At 45.6% G+C, this 20,699-nt stretch overlaps 1 protein-coding gene across 4 annotated transcripts in view; it reads left to right on the top strand.

Moving 5' to 3' along the window:
• Positions 1-20,699, top strand: part of MAP3K13 (mitogen-activated protein kinase kinase kinase 13) — a 536,979-nt gene that overhangs the window by 285,068 nt on the left and 231,212 nt on the right. Inside the window, exon 1 of one of the 4 annotated variants that reach the window (XM_078680464.1) lies at positions 13,433-13,727. The exons of the other annotated variants lie outside the window; for them this stretch is intronic. The gene's annotated coding sequence lies outside the window, so the exon portion shown is untranslated. Of the gene's footprint in view, positions 1-13,432; positions 13,728-20,699 lie in introns of those variants that run through there. 4 annotated transcript variants of the gene reach the window in all.

Raw genomic sequence — 20,699 nt, 5'->3', positions numbered from 1 at the left:
TCTGTTATGGGCGATGGACCGTTTTTTTTTTTTTAGAATTTATGCTTATTTCTAAGAAATAAATATTTTGTCCTAAGAGATAAAGGAGGTAAAGAGAGTAAAAGAAAACTGCCCAGGATCAAGGTGTTTGGTCGAGTGTGGCACTGAGGATTGTTTTTTCCATTTCCAGGTTGCACTGTTGAGAAAATTGTCACTGGATAATATCACATGCAGTGGAAGTAGGTAGGGTTACCAGGTGAATACCTGTCACTGTCTGAGGACACACAACATTCCAGGTCTGAGATATGTATGTATGCAGATGGTTTATCTATAGTGTGAACCTGGCAAAAAGGCAACTGAGCGCTGCACATGGTCAAAGGCAAGTAATAGGAGATGGAGCTGAGCTGTGAACAGTAATTGCATTGTTACGTAGTTTTCTTTAAAAGGTGTGCCTTCAACTCTTTCCTAAATTGGAGCAGTGCTGGGGCGGTCCTGATGGATGAGGGGATGTTGTTCCAGATTCTGCTTTCAAAGATGGAAAAGACCTGTTGTTATACTGATGTCGCTTCCTCATATATCACTGGTCCCAGCCCGATATATGGGGATGGGACAGTATAATACGTGTCTTTCTCACTGCTATCCCATAGGCAGGACAATAGAAAGGACAGATAAAGTGAGGGCAGATGTAAGCGTCAGCAGTGATCATAGCTCGTCAAGTACCTTGTTTTCTTTCTTTTCACCCAACTAGGTCACTTTGGAACAGAGTTCAACCTGCCTTCTAGGTCCTGAAGAAAGCCAACTCGCACCTTTTTGAGGCACTATTGGGTTAAAACATGTTGACCATATAGGGTTAATTATTCCCCTTGTTTTTTATATACTTTTTAGGGTACAATAATAAAGGACAGTTGGCCAACCTATCAGATATTTTTAACAGTACTCTGCAACTCGGTACCCACTCATCAGGCATCAGCCTGTCCCCTTTATTTTATATTTACACCACACCCACTTGGCCCCTTTTCTGTAGTCAAGTCAAGTCAGGATATTTGTATTGTGCACATATCACGTCCAAAGAGTCTCATGGCGCATGCAGACGGTTCTGACAGAAAGGTAAGCAGCTGAGATTAGCAGAAAAGCCATTTCTTAAGTTTCTTTCGGAAACTAGTGTGTTCATGCCTCAGTGCGCAGACTGAGAGGCATTTTATTCCAAAGGGATGGTGCCAAAAAGGCAAAAGCGCGACCTCCATTCCTGGCAGTTTGAATTCTCAATGGAGTGAGTAGTGACTCAGTGCTTGATCTCAGCTGCCTCCTTGGCATGTGCCATGTGAGTTTCTGGGTCCAATATTTTGGACCCCTTCCATACATATGTTGATGTACCATACATAATGTTTTAAACGTGATCCGTTTTTTAGGTTTCGCCTGGCCGAAGGCTGCGCTCTGTGCCGCTTTTCGGCGCAGGCGAAATCTTATGTTACAACAGAGTGGGCTTGGGATTACGCCCTCTGTTCCATTGGCTAGCTCCATAAATGGAGGCTAGCCATTGGAACAGAGATCTGTCCGTCATGGCCGGACCAGATTCGTAGGCGTTCCCAAGATTTTTTCCCTCCTCCGCCTCTGCGATGTCGTCATCGCCGCGGTGGGCGGAGTTTTTTTTTTTTTTATGGGTTTGTTTTTGTCATTCCATGCCGACCACGGCCGCCGGAGGAAGTACAGGTGAGTGCTTTGTTTTTCTTGCCTACCCGCCCCCCCACCCCCTGTCCTTGAGCTCGTTCCCGCCCCCCTCCCGCTGTCCGTGTCCCACTTGAAAATGCTTGTTATTTTATTTAAACTATTTTTAGTTGGTTCGGCCGCTGCAGAATTCAGTCCTCTTTCTTTGTCCCTGCTTTTGCAGGGCGTTCTGATTTGATGTGAGTAGAGAGCCGCCCCACGTATTTATCCACGTGCGTGCGCTCAGTAACTGTTGGACACGATCGGACGGCATGACGTGGAGCCAGTGAGGAATTGCTGTCTGATTTGTTTCAGCGCGCACAGAGTAAGTGTTCGTTAGCTCAGTGTGTACTCAGGGTGGTCAACAGTACTTTGGGGGTGTGTAAGCGAGGTGATTGTTTTTACCCCCGTGATTGGGCACGTTTTTCAAGGACTGTTCTGTATTCACAGGCTTCCGTTGACTTCTTGGATCACTGCCATAGACGTAAACTATTGCCCGAGGCTACTTTGATTAGTGGAAGTACCGACCTAGAGAGAGGGAGGTAGGCGTAGATGTATCATTTATTTATTATTACTTTTCGAAGCAAGGTCTATATGGAATGAGATATCTAAAGGACAAAAGTAAAACTTTAACTTGGGGAGGAAGAGATGTCACTAAACGGAGAAAAGTTGTATGTCACTGGATGCAGTCAAGATGTGGCCACATTTTAGACACTGCAAGAAATCGAGCGCTATGTTGATGTTTTTCTTTCCGTCGTTGTGCTGCTCATTGTCAGTGTTGCTCCCTCCTGTTGTCTGTACTGCTGCTTCCCTCCCACCCTCCCGTGGTCCATGCTGCTGCTTCCCTCATTCCTTCTTTCCCTCCCACCCTCCCGTTGTCCATGCTGCAGCTTCCCACCTCCCACCCTTCCGTTGGCCATGTTGCAGCTTCCCCCTCCCACCCTCCCGTTGTCCATGCTGCAGCTTCCCCCTCCCACCACCCTGTTGTCCATGCTGCAGCTTCCCACCTCCCACCCTTCCGTTGGCCATGTTGCAGCTTCCCTTCCCACCACCCTGTTGTCCATGCTGCAGCTTCCCTCCTCCCACCCTCCCGTTGTCCATGCTACTGCTTAGCGTCCCTCCCACCCTTCCGTTGTCCATGCTGATGCTTCCCTCCCTTACACCCTACTGTAGTCCATGCTGCTGCTTAAATCTCTCCACCCTCCTGTTGTCTATACTGCTGCTTCCCTCCCTCCAACCTGCCTGTTGTCCATGCTGCTGCTTTCCTCCCACCCTCCTGTTGTCCATGCTGCTTCTGTCCCTCGAGTTTTCCTTGCTGCTGCTTCCCTCCCTTCAGTTGTCTATGCTGCTTTCCTCCCTCACACCCTCCAGTTGTTCATGCTGCTGCTTCCCTCCCTCATACACTCAAGTTGTCCATGCTGCTGAAAGCATACTTCCCCGTCCCGCTGTCCGTGTGCCCGTTCCCGCCCCCCCTCCCGCTGTCCGTGTGCCCGTTCCCTCCCCCCCTCCTGCTGTCTGTGTCTCCTGGATGTGCAGTGGATTGCAGTTCACAGCACTTGCCTGGCTCAGTGTACTGTAGTGATGACTGTGTATGGTGGGTGACAGCTGGCTGTGTAATTGGACTATAGATGACAGCTGAACTGTGGACGGCGGGTAAGTGTGCTGCTTATGACGATTGATTGTGCACTGTTGGAAACTGGTTGGGAACAGTTACTGTAGGCAACTCCTAGTCGTACATTTTACAGGTGACAGCTGGCTGTGCAGTGTACTAGGAGTGACAGCTGATTGTGCACCATTAGTGACATCTGTCTGCACAGTGGTTGTCATCCAGCTGTGCATACTATGATATGGGTGACACATGGATGTACACAAAGTAAAGTAACAACTGCTTGCATTGTACAGTGCATAGCAGGTTCCTGTGCAAAAATAGTAACAACTGGTTGTGCACTGCGTAGAAAAGTTAGCAAGAGCCGGCTGTAGTTTGCTGTAAGTCACACCTGGATTTGCGTGTATCATGTATGACAATTGGATTTGGACAGTTTGCGACAGATAGCGAGCAGTTTACTGTATGTGATTGCATTCTGTTTTGTACTCTAGGTTGATGTGCGTAATGGCCCGTGGCTGTAAGCTGAGTGCTCAGTATGACACAGATGTCAGCGTGATCAGAAAAGTATTGTGGTTGGCAGCTAGGTTTTTGTTTTCCAGCTGGTGGAGCTGATTTTCCACTGTGTATCGTGGGTGACGGGCCTGGGCATGCAGTGTGTTTTGGTATAAAGCTTCATGCGTAGGGTATGGGCGTTGAACCGCACATCATAGGCTACATAGGTGGGTGCTTGCAGTGTATTTTGGTGACATAGGTCTGCTCAGTATAGGTCACATAGCAGAGTGCTTACAATATGTGAACGAGCTAGGTTGAATATATATGTACAAAATAAGCATGCATTCTTTACAGTGTGCAGCTGCCTGCAGGTCTGCTCAGTATAGGTCACATAGCAGAGTGCTTACAATATGTGAACGAGCTAGGTTGAATATATATGTACAAAATAAGCATGCATTCTTTACAGTGTGCAGCTGCCTGCAAATGTGTACTCATTACAGAGCGTTGGTGCACAGTCCTCAACCTATTTTCTGTACTGTGTGTGTTGGGGCTCTGTGTGTGGCTAGCTTTTTTTTGTAGGTGGCTCTGTGTGTGGGTGGCTCTGTGTGTGAGTGGCTCTGTGTGTGTGTGTGGGTGGCTCTGTGTGTGTGTGTGCGTGTGGGTGCAAATGCAATAGGTCTCGCATTTGCAAGAGATTAAGCTATTGGCATTGTAAATGACAATGCCATTTATTTATCTGTTTTCAAAACCAACACATAAATAAAAAAATTGTTATTTACAATGCCAATAGCTCTAACTTTTAGTTGCTTAAACTGTATATATGTGTCTCAAAATCTTCATGAAGCGAGCCTCGTACTCACTGACCATGGCTTCAAAGCAGATTCCATCCTAAGTGCTTGGGCCATTGCACATTTCAGATTCTTTAAGCACAGACCTTCAATCGTTTGCCTAATCTCGGTACCCACTCAAAAACAGAACCCCAATCCCATATAGTAATTGTAGGGGAACTGTACGCAAAGGTCTGGCTGAAGCGAGGGGCCACCATAATCAATCACTTTTTAATGTTTTCAAACCTCCAGTGGTTGAGAGTGCTTTAGATTAAAGCATATCAACGTGCAAACTCCAAGAAAGAGATTAATAGTGAAGTCGGATCATGCCTTGTCTATAGGCTGCTCTGCAAGTGATAGTTATTAAGTGGATCTGCCTTTCTGTGGGGTGGCTGCTATAAAGTTTTTATGGCACACTGAATTTTATACACATGTAAGAAGAGCCCCTCCACTTTTGTTCTGAAACTACTGGATGCACTTCAGTGTCATGAGCAGAAGTCCCATGTGCCAATCATTTCCAAATTCTAGCCTATAAATCATCAAAGGCCTGGCTAATGTGGCTGTTAAGGTGGGCAAAAAAATGCCGTTCTTTGGCAGGTGGAGCTGGTCATTGGAGACCCTCACAGGTGGAGGGTTTTAAACTAAGATCTCGTTGATAGCATCGAAACATCTCTGGTAGAGGTAGTCAACAATATAAGACTTGCCCAGGACATCAGGCAGTCAGCCATACTTGTCCTGTTAGACCTGTCTGCTTCCTTTAATACCATCTCCCACAGTATTTTAGAACGACTGTGGAAGATGGGAGTCAGGGGAACGGCCCTAATGTGGCTTAGGAGCTACCTAAAAGACCGAACAACCCCCTTACAACTAGGCACTTTGGTCTCTCGCAGTCAGTTGGTAGACAAGGGAGTTCCCCCGGGATCCATTCTAAGTCTCATGCTTTTCAGTCTCTATGTGGCACCCCTGGCCAAAGTGATCAGATCCTATGGGTTTGATTTAGTGTCATATACTGATGGCACCCAGCTATTAATAACTCTTGGGCCCAATCCATCAGATCCCAGAATCAGATTTTAAAAAGCATGACTCACATTAACATCTGGATGCAAACCAACCATCTTCAGCTTAATGCCAGTAAGACTGAGGTCATCCTAATGGGAAAGGCACATGAACTCTAGTCCAACGACTGGTGGCCCCAGAGCCTTGGTCCTTGTCCATCTCCTAAACCCATGGTACTTAATCTTGGAGTGAAAATCAACAACAAGCTGTGCATGAAAGACCATGTAAACCATAAAATTACCACTTACTATGGCCTAATGCGAAGTCTACGTAAGATCTTTCAATGGATTCCCGTAGAATGAAGGAAACAGCTTGTTCAGGGTCTAATTATAAGCCGGCTTGACAATGGAAATGCTCTGATAGCCTCCATCAATAAAGAGCTTTTCACCAGACCCCAAGTCTTGCAGAACACAGCCGCCATACTGGTGCTAAATCTTCCATCACATTCCGTCTGCACCAAGTCTGAAAGCTCTTCACTGGCTCCCTATCAGGAAACAAATCCGTTTCAAGATCATCTATCTGGTACATAGGACCATGCATTGAAATGGGCCCAGCTACCTTGCCCAAAAAAACGTAACTGGTACTTACCTAATAGGACTCTCAGGTCAGGAACTAAACATCTTCTTACTGCACTCAGGGTTCATACTGCCAGGAAAAGTGGTAGATCCTTTTCTCATCTAGCTCCTCTCTTTTGAAATGAGCTGCCATGCACCCCTGCCCTCACCCGTCCTTGCTCACAGCTCCCACCCTGTTTATCTACTGGACTTTCTCATATGAACTCTCCCTCGTCAGTTTGAGACCAAGATATGTGACTAATGCCCGATGGAGCTACCATGCTTAGCTAAAGGGGAGGCAGGCTGTGGACTCCTTCCTCGGTCGTCACCTACCCATTCGCTCTCTGGGCAAACTTCCCTTCGTCTCTCCTGCTGTCTTTTACCTCATCTTCCCCCCTCACAAGTCCCCCTTACCCCTCCTCCCTACTTCTCTCTCCTTTCTTTCCTCTTTCAATGTGTTGCTTATTTTTTGACGTAATGTGTAATTGTTATTGTTTTCTGTAACATTGTGTAACCGAATGTAAAGCGCTCTGATACCTACGGGTCTAGCCAGCGCTATATAAAAACTCTTTAAATAAATAAATAAATTGCAGCTTTCTATGATCAGATGATCACAAACCGTTTCAAAAGAGGCTTAGAACCTGGTTCCTTTGACTGTCCCTCTCCTCCTGTTGGTTGTTTATCTTTAGCTTCACTGGCTTTCGCTAGCGCTTTGAGACCCTTCCGGGTGATAAGTGTGCTTAATAAAATCTTATGACTTATATGCATCACATGTAGGTTTCTCCCGCCCTGTGCTGCTCTTGAAGCACAAAGCCACAATCTCTGTCTAGTTTGAATGAAGTCTTCAATCTCATGAATAACCTTATTGTTGGTTCTCTGTAGACTTTCACCTTGACCATAATCAAGATGGAACTTGTACTTTTATGTACAAGTTATCATGAAGTACATACACTTTCTGATGAAACTATGATTGAGGCACTCTCGAGGAGGTGCAAAGAGCGCATCTATGACTTGGAAGGACTGTCACAAGTTGATTCCCTGGCACCTGACAGTTCTGTAAAAGTCCAATAATTGCTGTGGTGGGGATTTTCCAGATAGTGTGCGTCAACCTAAGAATATGCATTAAACACCTCTACCTACACCCCTGTTCCATGCTGTTCTCCTCCTTGCCACTGGACTCTGCAAAAGCTTAGGGGAGAGGTGTGGCCCCGCGGCCCGGGCGACTGACGCTGGACACTGGGGATCACGGTTTGATCCCCGGCTCCGGCGGCAGGGGTCTGCCCAGCACCATGCGACTCTGGGCAATAGCTCGCTTAATTTTCCCAACGGCTCCCAGCGCCGAGATACCCCTTCGGGGGTGATTTGTGCCCTATACAAGTACTGGATTTACATTTACAATAGCGTAGGTACTCACAACTCTCTGATATGCAACAGCGTGAGAGCGCTGTGTTGGTTTAGCTGACATGGACAGCTTCAGATTTCTTGGTTGGCGTAGCTTCGCCTACTTACCTAGCCTGGACCAGCTTAAGAACTTCATGCCTTGTTATGGAACAGTTTTGGGAGGCTGTGACTGACATGGCTTCTCCTACCTACCTCTCTTGGGGAGAGGGAGAGAGAGAGAGAGATCACAGGGGGTTGTCAAGTTTTTTGTGCTAGAGTGCAGGATTCATCAGCAGTGATTATCAGAAAGCAATTTAATGAAAGCCCATCATTTTGTGCATACAATTGCTTCTATCATTATATCGCCCTGCATATGGTCGGATCACCACCTGCTGCAGGGTAGAATAGCATTTCCGGGGCAAGGCGTACCGCATACCGCTGAGTGGCAGGTCGTGAGAAGGTGGAACGCAATCAACACTGACACACTAATTTCCACTCTAAAGACACTAACTCCTCACCTTAATAGACTACCAGAGGACGACACAGAGACGGCCAGTCTCAAACTGTCACGAAAACTGGGAAGCGCCATTGAGGCGGTAGCACCAGCACGAAGGGTCAAAATTGGAGATAAGGGTAAAAATGCCCCATGGTTCAATGATGCATTGAGGCTTTTGAAACGCTCCCTGCGTCGGACAGAGAGAGCCTGGCGCAAGGGGTATGATTCCGACTTTCAAACCTTATATGCCAAAGAGTTAACCACCTATAAACAAGCTATTAGGGCCAGGAAAGCTGAGTTCTATGAAGACAGAATTGCGACCTCTCCCAATCCCCAGAAAGAAATCTTTAAGGTTTTGTCTGAATTGAGGCAAAAGAAGGAACAATCCCCCTCCTTCTCACAAGAAGACTGCCAAAAATTTCAGTCATTTTTTACCATCAAGATAGCTGACCTCCTGTCCGAAATCGAGACTACCCCCAGACTGAATTGTCCGGATACTACTATTAAAATTACCCCAATAGTCACCCAGCCCCTAACCTCAATAACCTTACTCAATAAGGAAACTGTGAGAACAGTGATGGGTCGAGTTAAATCAGGTTCACCGGCGGACCCGTGTCCTCCGAGGGTTTTTAAACAAGCCTGGTCAGGGCTGGAGGACGACATATTATCACTCCTGAACAGCTCACTTACAACTGGACAGGTTCCATCCAATTTCAAGGAAGCCCGCCTGATCCCCCTCTTGAAAAAGGCAGGGGCTGATACAAAGATCCTGAAAAATTACAGGCCCATTTCACAACTACCGTTCCTAGCTAAAATCTTGGAACAACATGTGCTGCCTACCCTCTCTCAACACCTAGAAAATAACTTCTTGTTAGAGCCCAACCAGGCCGGCTTCAGGGCCCACCATAGCACGGAATTGGTCATGCTTTGTTATGTTATGTTATGTGCATACTCTTTTATAGCGCACGGCTACCCAAACGGGTGTCCCGGCGCTTTTGCAAAGAGATCAGAGACCGGTGTATCCATTCAGCAACTCAGGTAGTCGGGACGATCACGCAGAAAAGAGCCACGTCTTTAGCTCCTTTCTAAAGGTAAAGAGACTATTGGCTTTCCGCAAAGAGATCGGAAGCCCATTCCAATGGAGGGCCGCTAAATAGCGGAAGGACCGACCACCCATCCGGACACGTTTGATGGACGGGACCACAATCGTGGCTGATGAAGCCGATCGCAGCATCCTCCTTGGAGCATAAAAGGCCAATCTCTTTTTGATGTACGCAGGGCCTACAGAATGCAGGGCCTTGAAGGCCAAAGTCAGAGTTTTAAAAATAACTCTTTTAGAAATAGGGAGCCAATGTAACTCCTTAAGCAAACTAGAAGCTCTGGCTCTGCGTGGGAGGCCAAAGATTGCCCTTGCAGCAGAGTTCTGCACTATCTGCAATCTTGCCAGCAGGTATTTCGGCAGACCTACATACAGGACATTAGCATAATCAAAACGTGATCCAACTAATGCCTGCACTACGATTCTCTTATATTGCAGTGATAACATCGGTAAAAATTTTCTGAGCATTCTCAGGATGCTGAAGCATTTCCCTGATAATGCATCGATCTGAGATCTAAAGGACAGATCTACATCGCAGACCACACCAAGATTTTTGGCCTGCATTGATGCCGAGCCGGGAGGAAACATGTCCTGAGGCCACCAGGATTTCCAGCATGGGTCCGGAGCACAGCCAAAAAAAAGCAACTCAGACTTGTCTGAGTTGCATTTTAGGCTATGCCGTTGGAACCACGCAAAAACGGAACCAAGGCAGTCCCTGATTTTTGCCCCATCAAACGCCTCTCCCTTCCTGCACGTGAACAGGAGCTGGGTGTCGTCAGCGTAGGATATGACCTGGGCACCAAAAGCCTCCGCCACCGCCGCCAGAGGGGCCATATAGATATTAAAAAGGATGGGGCTCAGAATGGATCCTTGAGGAACCCCCACCCCTAGCGGCGGCATTTCAGCGGAGAACGGTGGTGCCCAGATCACCTGTCGGCGGTCCGACAAAAAAGATCTAAACCAGTCCAACACCGTCCCACGAAACCCGATCTCCTGGAGTCTTAAAAGGAGACCGTCATGTGGGACGGTGTCGAAAGCCGCCGACAGATCCAGCATGACTAATACAGCCTTACCCCCTAGATCAAGCGTCTCCCTGATAGCTTCCGTGACCTCCAGAAGGGCTTTCCGTGCTGGACGACCTGAGACTTAGAGCAGATAGAAAAAACCTGTGTGCCCTGGTACTGTTAGACCTCTCCGCGGCATTTGATACGGTCAAGCATGACCTACTGTTGTCGCGGATGTGGGATCTCGGTATTCAGGGCACCGCCCATGCCTGGCTGACCTCCTTCCTTGATGCACGGGTTCAGAGAGTGCAACTGGCTGACCTGGTATCGGAGGCAGCAGGTATCACATGTGGAGTCCCTCAGGGCTCAGCATTATCACCCTTACTGTTTAATGCCTACCTGCAACCCCTCATTTCAACACTAAATCAGATGGACTGCAGTATATACAACTACGCTGATGATACGCAGATCATCATTTAAATTGACAACTGTCCAATGGCATATCAGAGAATGCAAAATATTTTAAAATTCACCGTGAACTGGATGACGACCAACTCATTAAAAATAAATCCCGATAAGACTGAGGTGTTGGCGATCACAACGGCATCTAGCCCTTGGAACGATCTCCTTTGGCCTACTGAATTAGGGCCTTCCCCAATACCAGCAGAAGCAGTAAAAAGCCTGGGCCTGATCATAGACGCCAACCTCACTATGTCAGCCCAGGTTTCAGCCGTTGTGGGCACATGTGTGGGCCTAATAAGACAACTGCGTAAACTCCCCTATCCTGACGGTAGACACGCTCAGGAGAGCAGTATCAGCACTGATCCTGGCACGTCTGGACTACGGCAACGTTTTGTACGTCGGTATCCCTCAAAAATTGCTGAGCAGACTTCAGATAGTCATGAACGATGCCGCCAGACTGATTTTCAATAAACCTAGAAGGACTCATGCTACCCCTCTCCTCCACAAACTCCATTGGCTGCCGGTGAAACAGCGGGCCAAATTCAAGGGCCTATGCATTACGCATAAAGCCCTGTACGGACACGCTCCAAAATACATCAAGGAACGTTTAGTCCCGTACACTCCCAGCAGGAACTTACGATCAGCAGACGCTGCACTGTTGGTCTGTCCGCGATTTAAACTATCCTCTTTAGGAGGGCGCACTTTCTCCCATACAATTCCCAGTGCATGGAATAAATTGCCAGAGAGCCTGCGCAAAGAAACAAATCTTCTACTTTTCAGAAAACAGCTAAAAACGGTGCTGTTTCAGGAGGCTTGGGGTAATGTCTAACTCTCCCCCCGTCTCTTTTTTTCACTGTGCTCATTCTCTGCTAAGCGCTTAGAGACCCCTGGGTGATAAGGCGCTATACAAATCCAATATACAATACAATACAATACAATAGTGCCTCATCGTAAATTAAGTCATTCTGTACACCTCAGTTGATACAAAACGGTAGTCCTTCTTCTATGTTTGGAGAACTTCTCTGTTTTTGATCTTTGAAAATCTGGTCACCTATGCCAGGGATAACTACTACCAGAGGATGTGTGGAAAAAAGTTTTGGCAGCTGTTCTCTGAAGGAAGTAAGGGAGTAGTAAACTTAATGACACAAGGCATTGGTGCCTTTTTGAGAGAAAGAAAGTGATCTTTTGTCTCCTTGACAGTGGCCTTTTGGATAGGAAGCAGAAACCTCCCTTGGTGGAGTGATAGGTTACTGTGACCATGATGTAATGGTTGAGGTTACACCTACGGTATATTATGGCACAGCTTTTCCTCTGCTTTCATGAAGAAGCATTTAAAAGAAATTGTAAAGATAGAACTGAAAATCCCACTGCATGTGGGAGTTTGGGTGTTTGCAAGAGTTCTACATATTCCTTGACCTGGTACACCCCGCAAATAGCGAAAGGGATGCCATTTGTCACGCAATCGGGCAGGAGTCGAGCATCAGTCGTCATTGGTGTCTCGCTACGAGGACCGCAGTGACTTCATCAAGAGGCGCTGTCAAGTGATGGGGGTATTTAAAGCACCACGAGGCAAGGAGCAGCTACTTTTCTCTCCATCACACCAGCATACCGGATTAAACACACGCCCCGGACAGAATTTCTGGTACCAGAAATGGTGCGTTACCCAAAATTTGGCCTCAGTTACTGGACTGACCCCTGGGTGGGGTGTTGATTGCTGTGTGCACAGGGCTGGCAGGAGGTGGGACTGATCTGCTGGTGGTCCTAGATCTTTCTGCCCTACCTTGTGATGCCTAGAGTTGAACTTTCTAGGGGGCTTAGCCTTGTGTCAGATACCCCAGCAGGGATGGAGCGATATGCGGTTGCCTGGTGTCGCTGTTTATTTGTTGGCCTGGAATGAAGAATATTGATTGCCCATCCTTCTGAGATGGAGGGGAAACTGTTACTGAGGTATGTTTGTCACTAATCTTGCTGATACCCTTGGTGAAGGGCATGGGTGATATATAAGGAAAACGGGGCCCTCCTGGCACAATGTATTCTGTAGGGTTGTGCTGTAATCAGTGCTTTAAATGGGCCAGTACTGCCCGGTACTGAGTACCAGCACTTTTTTATTTCAGAGGGAGAGTACTGGCACTTCTCAGAAACAAGCAGGTGCTCTGGTACACAGTACCTGCACTCCTAGTTTCCATTTCAAGCACTGGCTGAATGGAAAAGTGGAGACAAGTATTGTGCTTGCTTGTTCAGTCTCCTTGCTGATCTTGCGTCTTGTATTCACTCCAACAAATTATTTGTCGCTAATACTGTGTGAATAAAAAGCTACGTCTTTGTCAAACCACCATATTCGAAGTGGTCTCTCACTGGAGTGGGGGCGGTGGGGCGCGCCTTGCACGGTGTCTGTGCAGTGCACCATTGCCGTGCAGCAGTAATAGCCTCTCTACAGACGACGTTCAGTTTCAAAGTGTTATTCGTGGATTTCTCTTCCAAGGCTGGCTCCTCTGGCAGCAGTGCAGCACTGTTATTACACAAGGTGGTAGTTTGTGAGCTCCTCCCTGCCAGCACGGGCTGGGGAGGATCCACGTCATCACAACAAACAGCATACCTGGCGTCCCTGCCACAAGGCACGACTAAAAGTATGTTTTCAAATAGCAAAGTTCACACAGCCGCCACGCGCACGGCTGAAAAGGGGAATTTTACAGTGCGACCTCAAGGAATGATGGGAGGATTGTGTAAACACAGACTGCTCACTGGAGCAATGCAAACACAAACTCTGGACTTTACTCTAACATACGAAGGTGAGCTGGTGTACTACAGCTCCCCGGGTTGTGCAGTGCCACCTGCACACTTTTGTTAAAGCCGGCAAACGAGGAAATGCCGAGTGCGTCTTGCGCTGCAGTGAGTGGAGGCGCGAGGCAGTAGCAGCTGGAGGCACTTGGCGGAGACCCGCGTGATGCCGCTCCGTCCCGGTCAGCCTGCGGCAGTGCAAGGCCCCCGGATCCGGCGGAGGCAGCCTCCCAGCGGCACCAGTCCTTGTCTTTGCACGGGCCCAGACGGGACCTGCCCCAGTGGCTCGGGTACGTTTAATGACACTTTACACACATTCTCTTGTTCTGTTGTTTTGTTGCTTGGATGCATTTTGCAATTGTAATGTATATATCGCTTACTAACTGTCGAGGTGTCGAACAAGATTGCCTTAAGAATGCCCTTTGCTGCGCATGTCCTTTTAATATTTTTCGTTCCCTAGATACAATATTTTCTTGATAATGACAGTGGATTGTTTTATTCCTATTCTGCACAGCATGGAACAATATTTGACAGCATAAAACCCTTGTTTGAATTGATTTGAAATACCCAAAAATGGATTTGAGTCACCAAGCGCAACAAAGGCTTAACTGGCCAACTGCCTAGTTTTTCTGATGTTAAACGTAGAACTGTTACATTTCCCAAGTAAACCCTATGTTTGGAAAGCCCTGCTGCAGAACTTCGCTATGACGCTTAAACCCCTGAATAGAAGCCGTGAGAATGCACATTCTTACTGGAAGCGCGCCAGGCAGTTCGTGCCCATCGTATGGTGCAGTAATACGGCAAATACCAATACTGCGGGGGTGGCGCAGGCTGAATATACCTGCTGTGGTGTTCTCGCACCCATGAGTTCTGCACCTCGAAGCGGGGTGATGCTTAAAGTACGCAGTCAGTACCACTTTAGATTTGGCTTTGCCTGTCCAAGAGGGATAGCCCTCATAGTTTGAATCCGAATTTGCTCACCTCTCAGCTTGTGCTTGTAAACTGGTTCTGAGGGGGATCTCTCAAAATGCTGCCATGGATATAAAGTCAAAAACAACAATTGATGGACCGAATGTTGCACAATGGCAGAACATTCACCCCCAGCCCAGTCACAGATCTGGGTTTAATCCATCGTTATTTTGCTCACTAGACCACCCCAGTTCAGACATGGCCATATGCAAATCAGTCTTGACCCTGTGCCTCATGGGAACAGTCCAGCCCGAACTGCCAAGCCATGTCTTTCCTGGACTGAAACCAAGCATCCTAGGACCGTTTCCTGGCTATCAACCGTCATCAGCCAGGATAGCTTGAATCCAGTGGCCTGGAGAGCACGGGACTCACGTCTGAGCATACCCGTCCCACTCAGGTTGACAAATGCAAAAACAATAATTGATGGATGGAATTTTGCACAATGGCAGAACATTCACCCCCAGTCACAGATCTGGGTTTAATCCATCGTTATTTTGCTCACCAGACCACCCCAGTTCAGACATGGCCATATGCAAATCAGTCTTGACCCAGTGCCTCATGGTAACAGTTCAGCCTGAACTGCCAAGCCATGTCTTTCCTGGACTGGAACCAAGCATCCTAGGACTGGTTACTGGCTATTAGCTGTCATCAGCCAGGATAGCTTGATTCCAGTGGCCTGGAGAGCACGGGACTCACGTCTGAGCATACCCGTCCCACTCGGGGTGACAAATGCAAAAACAACAATTGATGGACGGAATGTTGCACAATGGCAGAACATTCATCCCCAGTCACAGATCTGGGTTTAATCCATTGTTATTTTGCTCACCAGATCACCCCAGTTCAGACATGGCCATATGCAAATCAGTCTTGACCCTGTGCCTCATGGGAACAGTCCAGCCCGAACTGCCAAGCCATGTCTTTCCTGGACCGGAACCAAGCATCCTAGGACCGGTTTCTGGCTATCAGCCGTCATCAGCCAGGATAGCTTGATTCCAGTGGCCTGGAGAGCACGGGACTCACGTCTGAGCATACCCGTCCCACTCAGGGTGACAAATGCAAAAACAACAATTGATGGACGGAATGTTGCACAATGGCAGAACATTCACCCCCAGTCACAGATCTGGGTTTTTTCAGATGCTCCGCCCATCACCACTCCCTTTTGTACCGCTTTGTTCACCATAAGTTGGCAGGGTATGCTCAGACATGAGTCCCTTGCTCACTTTGCCACTGGATTCAAGCAAGCCTGGCTGAAGACTGCTGAAATGCCAGAAACCGGTCCTAGGAAGCTTGTTTCCGGTCCAGGGAAGGCATGGCTTGGCAGTTCGGGCTGGACTGTTGCCATGAGGCACAGGGTCAGACTGATTTGCATATGGCCATGTCTGAACTGAGGTGGCAGAGTGGGCTAAAGAACGGTGATGGATTAAACCCAGATCTGTTGACTGGGTTGAGTGTTTGATTGGTTCAGATGCTCCGTCCATCACCACCCCCTTTTGTACCGCCATGGATATAAAGTCAGCAGATTCCCATTAAAATGCATACTTTCTACTGCACATTACATCAGGTGTCGGTGCCTTATCTTTGAGTCTACCAGTAAAGTTTTTAAAATGTTAAGAAAAAACAAGTTTACATAGAAAAGATGACTTTAAAGAAAAATCATAAGTACAGGTGACAAATAAGATCACTGGTGCTATCGTGCGTAAGGTCTTAAAATTAACATCGCTGGCTAATATATGTATATTTTTATATTGCCAAACTAGACAATTATTTAATGTATGCCATATATATATGGTAATTAGCATAAAATGAACCAATGACATTGCTTGTTTAGCGTAGTTATGCAGACTGTTTTGCCATTGGGCAGGTTTTAGAGTAGTGTCTGAACGGGAAGTGGTTTGTGTTAGGCCGATTAATGTACATAAGGAGGGCGTCTATGCCCAGTATCACTGACGTGCAGACATGACAGCCTCTGCAGATGCCTCTTGTTCTAGGTACTAGGATCTATGCAGCGTATGTTTTGGTTGGTTGAGAGTAGCGTGTTGATCTTGTATCCCAAAGTGCAGTCTTGCATTTTGGCGACAAGTGTTTTTTAAGTGCATTTCTGGTTTATATTTTAATAATTGATAAGGCGTTGTTGGTGAGCCATCACTGAAACTTAAGTTGAACGTCTATGAGTCCAAAGCCAGGCAGCCCTGTTCATGTTTTACCTTTGTTTCTTTGAGCCCTTAACGCATTACACAATCACTGAAGACTCTCCAGAAATGTTTTCTTTCGAAATGGGCACTTGCTAGTTGCGTAGTTTGAATGCGACACCCACTGTACCACAAAAGATATCGCTACACAACAACAAACAAAGATAGCCAAACCTTTAGTCAAAAAAGAGGAGGAAATCAGAGCTCAGCTGGCCCCTCTCTGGTGAAATATGTACAGCAACTGGGTCCTGTGGTATTCCTGCTGAACGAACACAGACTCCAGAAAGGTTCAAGGCCAGCAGTAAAGTTCACCAGTCACAGCAAGATTCCAAAAAGTAGTCTAGAGTGTAGTACGTCTTCAGTGGTGACAATGAGTGATCCTGCAAGGAACAAAGAGGTTGAGTTGTGATGAGGCGGAATCCTCTAGCATGCACATTGGTAATCCAAAAGAGGAAATCTTCTGCAGACATCACTGTGGTCCAATGGGAAGGGGAAGGAATTATGGCAGATTAATAACTGGGAAGAACCACCATTCTAGTTAAGGCCCAGAAAAGGTACTGCAATTTAGAATCAGAAAAGCAAGTCAGGAAAGAAGAACAGGAAAGAATTAGCCAAGAACAGAAACAAAGTCCAAAATCCCAAATAGAAGCATATAATAAAGAGTTATGGGCAGAGATTCAGGAATCTAACAGGCCTGAGTAGAAACAGGCAACATAATCTCTCAGAGGAGTTGTTTAGCATAAAGAAAGTAACAAGCACCTTTCTTCTAATGTATGTTTTGCCCTTGTGATGAAATCATACTAATTGACAGCTGAAAAGTGAAATTCACTGGCAGAAGAGATCATACAGCTGTCCCTGTGGTGATGTTTGTGAGCACAGGTGAAGAATCCTTAAGGTGATACCCTACACATGTAGACTTTGTTCTGGACCGATTTGCAAAAGACCTGCAGCTAGTGTAAGATAAGAATACTGTGTTGTATGTGTCATCGGGTAACCGAGAAAGAACTAACAGTGATCCTAAAAATATCAGAATGGCTGCTTCTCATGCTTTTATCCAAGGTATTCTGCTGGCCTGCTGTCTACCCTCTGGAACTAACTCAGTCTCACTGCACCTGAGACTCAATGAAGATAATTTGAAATCCTTTGGATTTTTGGAATCTAGGAAGCTATGAGATAGTTAGGCCTCAGGCAAGCATTTGGCCTTTTTAACTTTAGGGAATCCTTGTCCCTTTTTTTCCTTCTCTCAATCGTTACTTAATGCACGGTGTGGTAGTTTCATCATGGTCTCGACTCATTCTATATTCATCAGATTTTTGCTTACAGAGCAGTAGTTGCCATTAATACTTCCTTAAAGGAAATTTAATGAATGGCGCCATAAATTACTTTTATCCCCTTATGTTTTTAGATCCCCCATCCAACTTCCGCTGCAATAATTTAAAGAAAGCAAGCGGTCCTGAGGAAGGTGGATTCAAGTATCTTTATCCACTGAAACGTGCGTCGGCCTGATTACTTTCCAGCTGGCAGCCTAACCATGGATAATAATGAAGGACTTTCACCATGAGCTTTTGTTGCAAGCCATTTTAAGCTGGAAAACAATGAATATGATGTGTGTATATGTATGTCTGGTATGCAAGGAAGTAATAACTGTATGTGAGGTTAGCTTAGATGTGATAGTGGTTAGTATCACAGTATGTGGACATGTTTAAATATGTTATCTTGTATGTATAAATTGCACAATTATGTTTAATTTGCACATTTAGGAGAATTGGATTCATGTTGAATTATGTATGATCTGCACTGTATATATGAACACAGAAAAAATCATGGTTTTATAATACCTTTAAACAAATTTAAATGAACAAATATGGTTTATAATTTTTGCAATATACCTGCAAAGGTGGACAACAAATAAAGATATGAACTAATGCATCTCTATTGTACCTATTGATATTCACAGTAAAGGTACAGCCCGTTAGAGCTTATTATAGCCATTGTATAATAAATGTTGGTCGAGTGGGAGGTTGTGTACATATATACATTTCTGTTTTCCCTTTTTCTCCCATACCACACAATCAGTCATTAAGGGGTACCTCCGGTTTTGATGTATAAGTCTGCACTTTAAGGTAAATTTACACTCTGAAATTGTGACATGCCAAAATTAATAAATAGATAAAACTAGTAAATTTACTGCAAATTATAAGAGAAAAATTAACATTGATTTTCTCACTCGTAAATTTATCCTTGTGTGTAGGCCCCTGAGTCTTTTTAATTTTTATGAATGACTGCATCACTAGCTTTTGATCTTTTTCACTAATTACTAGCACTAGCTCTATAAAATATTACCATGAAGTCAGCGAATAGTTGGGAGATCTGGTTAAATATTTAACTGACTTTGGTTAGAAGATCGCACCAGAAATTATTTGACCAGAATAGAATGGGTTCTGGTAAAGAAAGAGAAGTCAGTGTGCACTTTAAATGCCTACTACGCACAAACAAAAATAACTTGAGTGTTTTATTCAAGTAGATCATTGCAGCATCTAATTAAAAAGAAAGAAAGAATGTAAATGACTTCACCTCATTTTTCTACAGTACTTGAAAGTATCATTCCAAAGTTCAGGATTTGCAACAGCATGGTATTTCAGTGGTTACCGCTCTACTTTAACACAAGAAGTTATGTACTAGCAACTGTAGTTCAGCCTGCTTTATAAGAATACAACTTAATGAGAAGTATATTTTAAAATGCTTTGTATATGTTGTTGCTGCAAAACATTCTGCCTTCCTTAGACAATATTGTTTGGCTGTGTACTTGCTGCCCAGACGACAGACAACAAGTTCATGTAAGTCAAACAAATCCTCTGAACCACTGAGTATTGAGTGCTCAAAAAGTGGTCAGAATGCCTGCCAACTAAATGGGGTATTGGCACACAGCAATACATGACTTGCTCTTAAGTCATATATACCAGTATTAGTCCAACTTTAGTCCATCAGTTGCAATTACAAGAGGAAATGTATTTATGTTTTTGGTTTTACGTAGTAATAAGAGTAGGTTTTGTCCAGTTTCTGCATGGTAGACACTAAGGTGGGCAGTGTGTAGATGGGACAGAGAACAGAAAAACAAAAACATGTTCCACCCATGCCGTTCATGGAACCCATACCCTTACTAGCATGCCAAGTGATGATATGTAAGCTTAGGCATTCTACCGCTCACTCCTCTTTGCTGCTATGCAGGCTTAAGTGCAGCAACAAATGACATTGTAAGAGCACTTCTGTGGTAAGATTACTTCTGTGGTCGTCCTGCTCAACACCAAAACGTTTCCCACATAGGCCATGCTACAAACACAACCTTCAAGAGGAGTGCAACCAGGGCCGGAGCAGAAACCAACATCAGCCTCGGCAAAAATGTGCAGAGCACCCTGACACTGATGGAGGCTGCGACAACAATGGGGCCCTGGGAGCACAGTTGAGTCATGGCAGCCCATCCTGCTCTGAAAACAACCCCCTAACATGAAGCTCACTGGGAAAATTCCTGAGTGATAAAATAGCTACACGTGCCTTAATGCATCCCAGAGACCAGCTTTCTCCCTGACGACCAAAATTGCTTTGGCGCTTTTGAGTGTAGTCCACTCCATGTAAATCCAAATACAATATAATACATTAATATACAATGCCAAATAGGCGTTTAGGGATTCCAACATGCTTTATGAAAAATGTAATCATTGGTCTCGTTATATGGAATTTGAGGGAAGGAAAGTGATCTGAGTTCCATTAATGACATTACACTTCTATGACAAAAGTGCTCTATCTTCACCAGATTGTTAGCCAGATACACGTTTAAGACAAGACAGTGGCCTAGAGTCTTAAGATCTGCTATCTACCTTTGCTGTTATTTACTTGGTAAAAAAGATGAGGTTTATAGCGGTGCTATGTCTCACTTCTGAGCTGAATCGAAGAACCCGTTACTCGTCTTTTTTCACCTTACACATTATTTCATACTCGATTTCTTTTTAGGAAAAAAGTGCACATTTTGCTATGTAAATAGCCCTGGCATCATATTTAAAACCTGTAAATGTCAAGCTCAAGTTGTTTATATTTTGAACTTTCCGA

This window comes from Lissotriton helveticus, chromosome 3_1 (genome assembly GCF_964261635.1).
Source record: "Lissotriton helveticus chromosome 3_1, aLisHel1.1, whole genome shotgun sequence".
NCBI lineage: Eukaryota > Metazoa > Chordata > Amphibia > Caudata > Salamandridae > Lissotriton > Lissotriton helveticus.
This window is presented reverse-complemented; position numbering and strand designations above follow the sequence as displayed.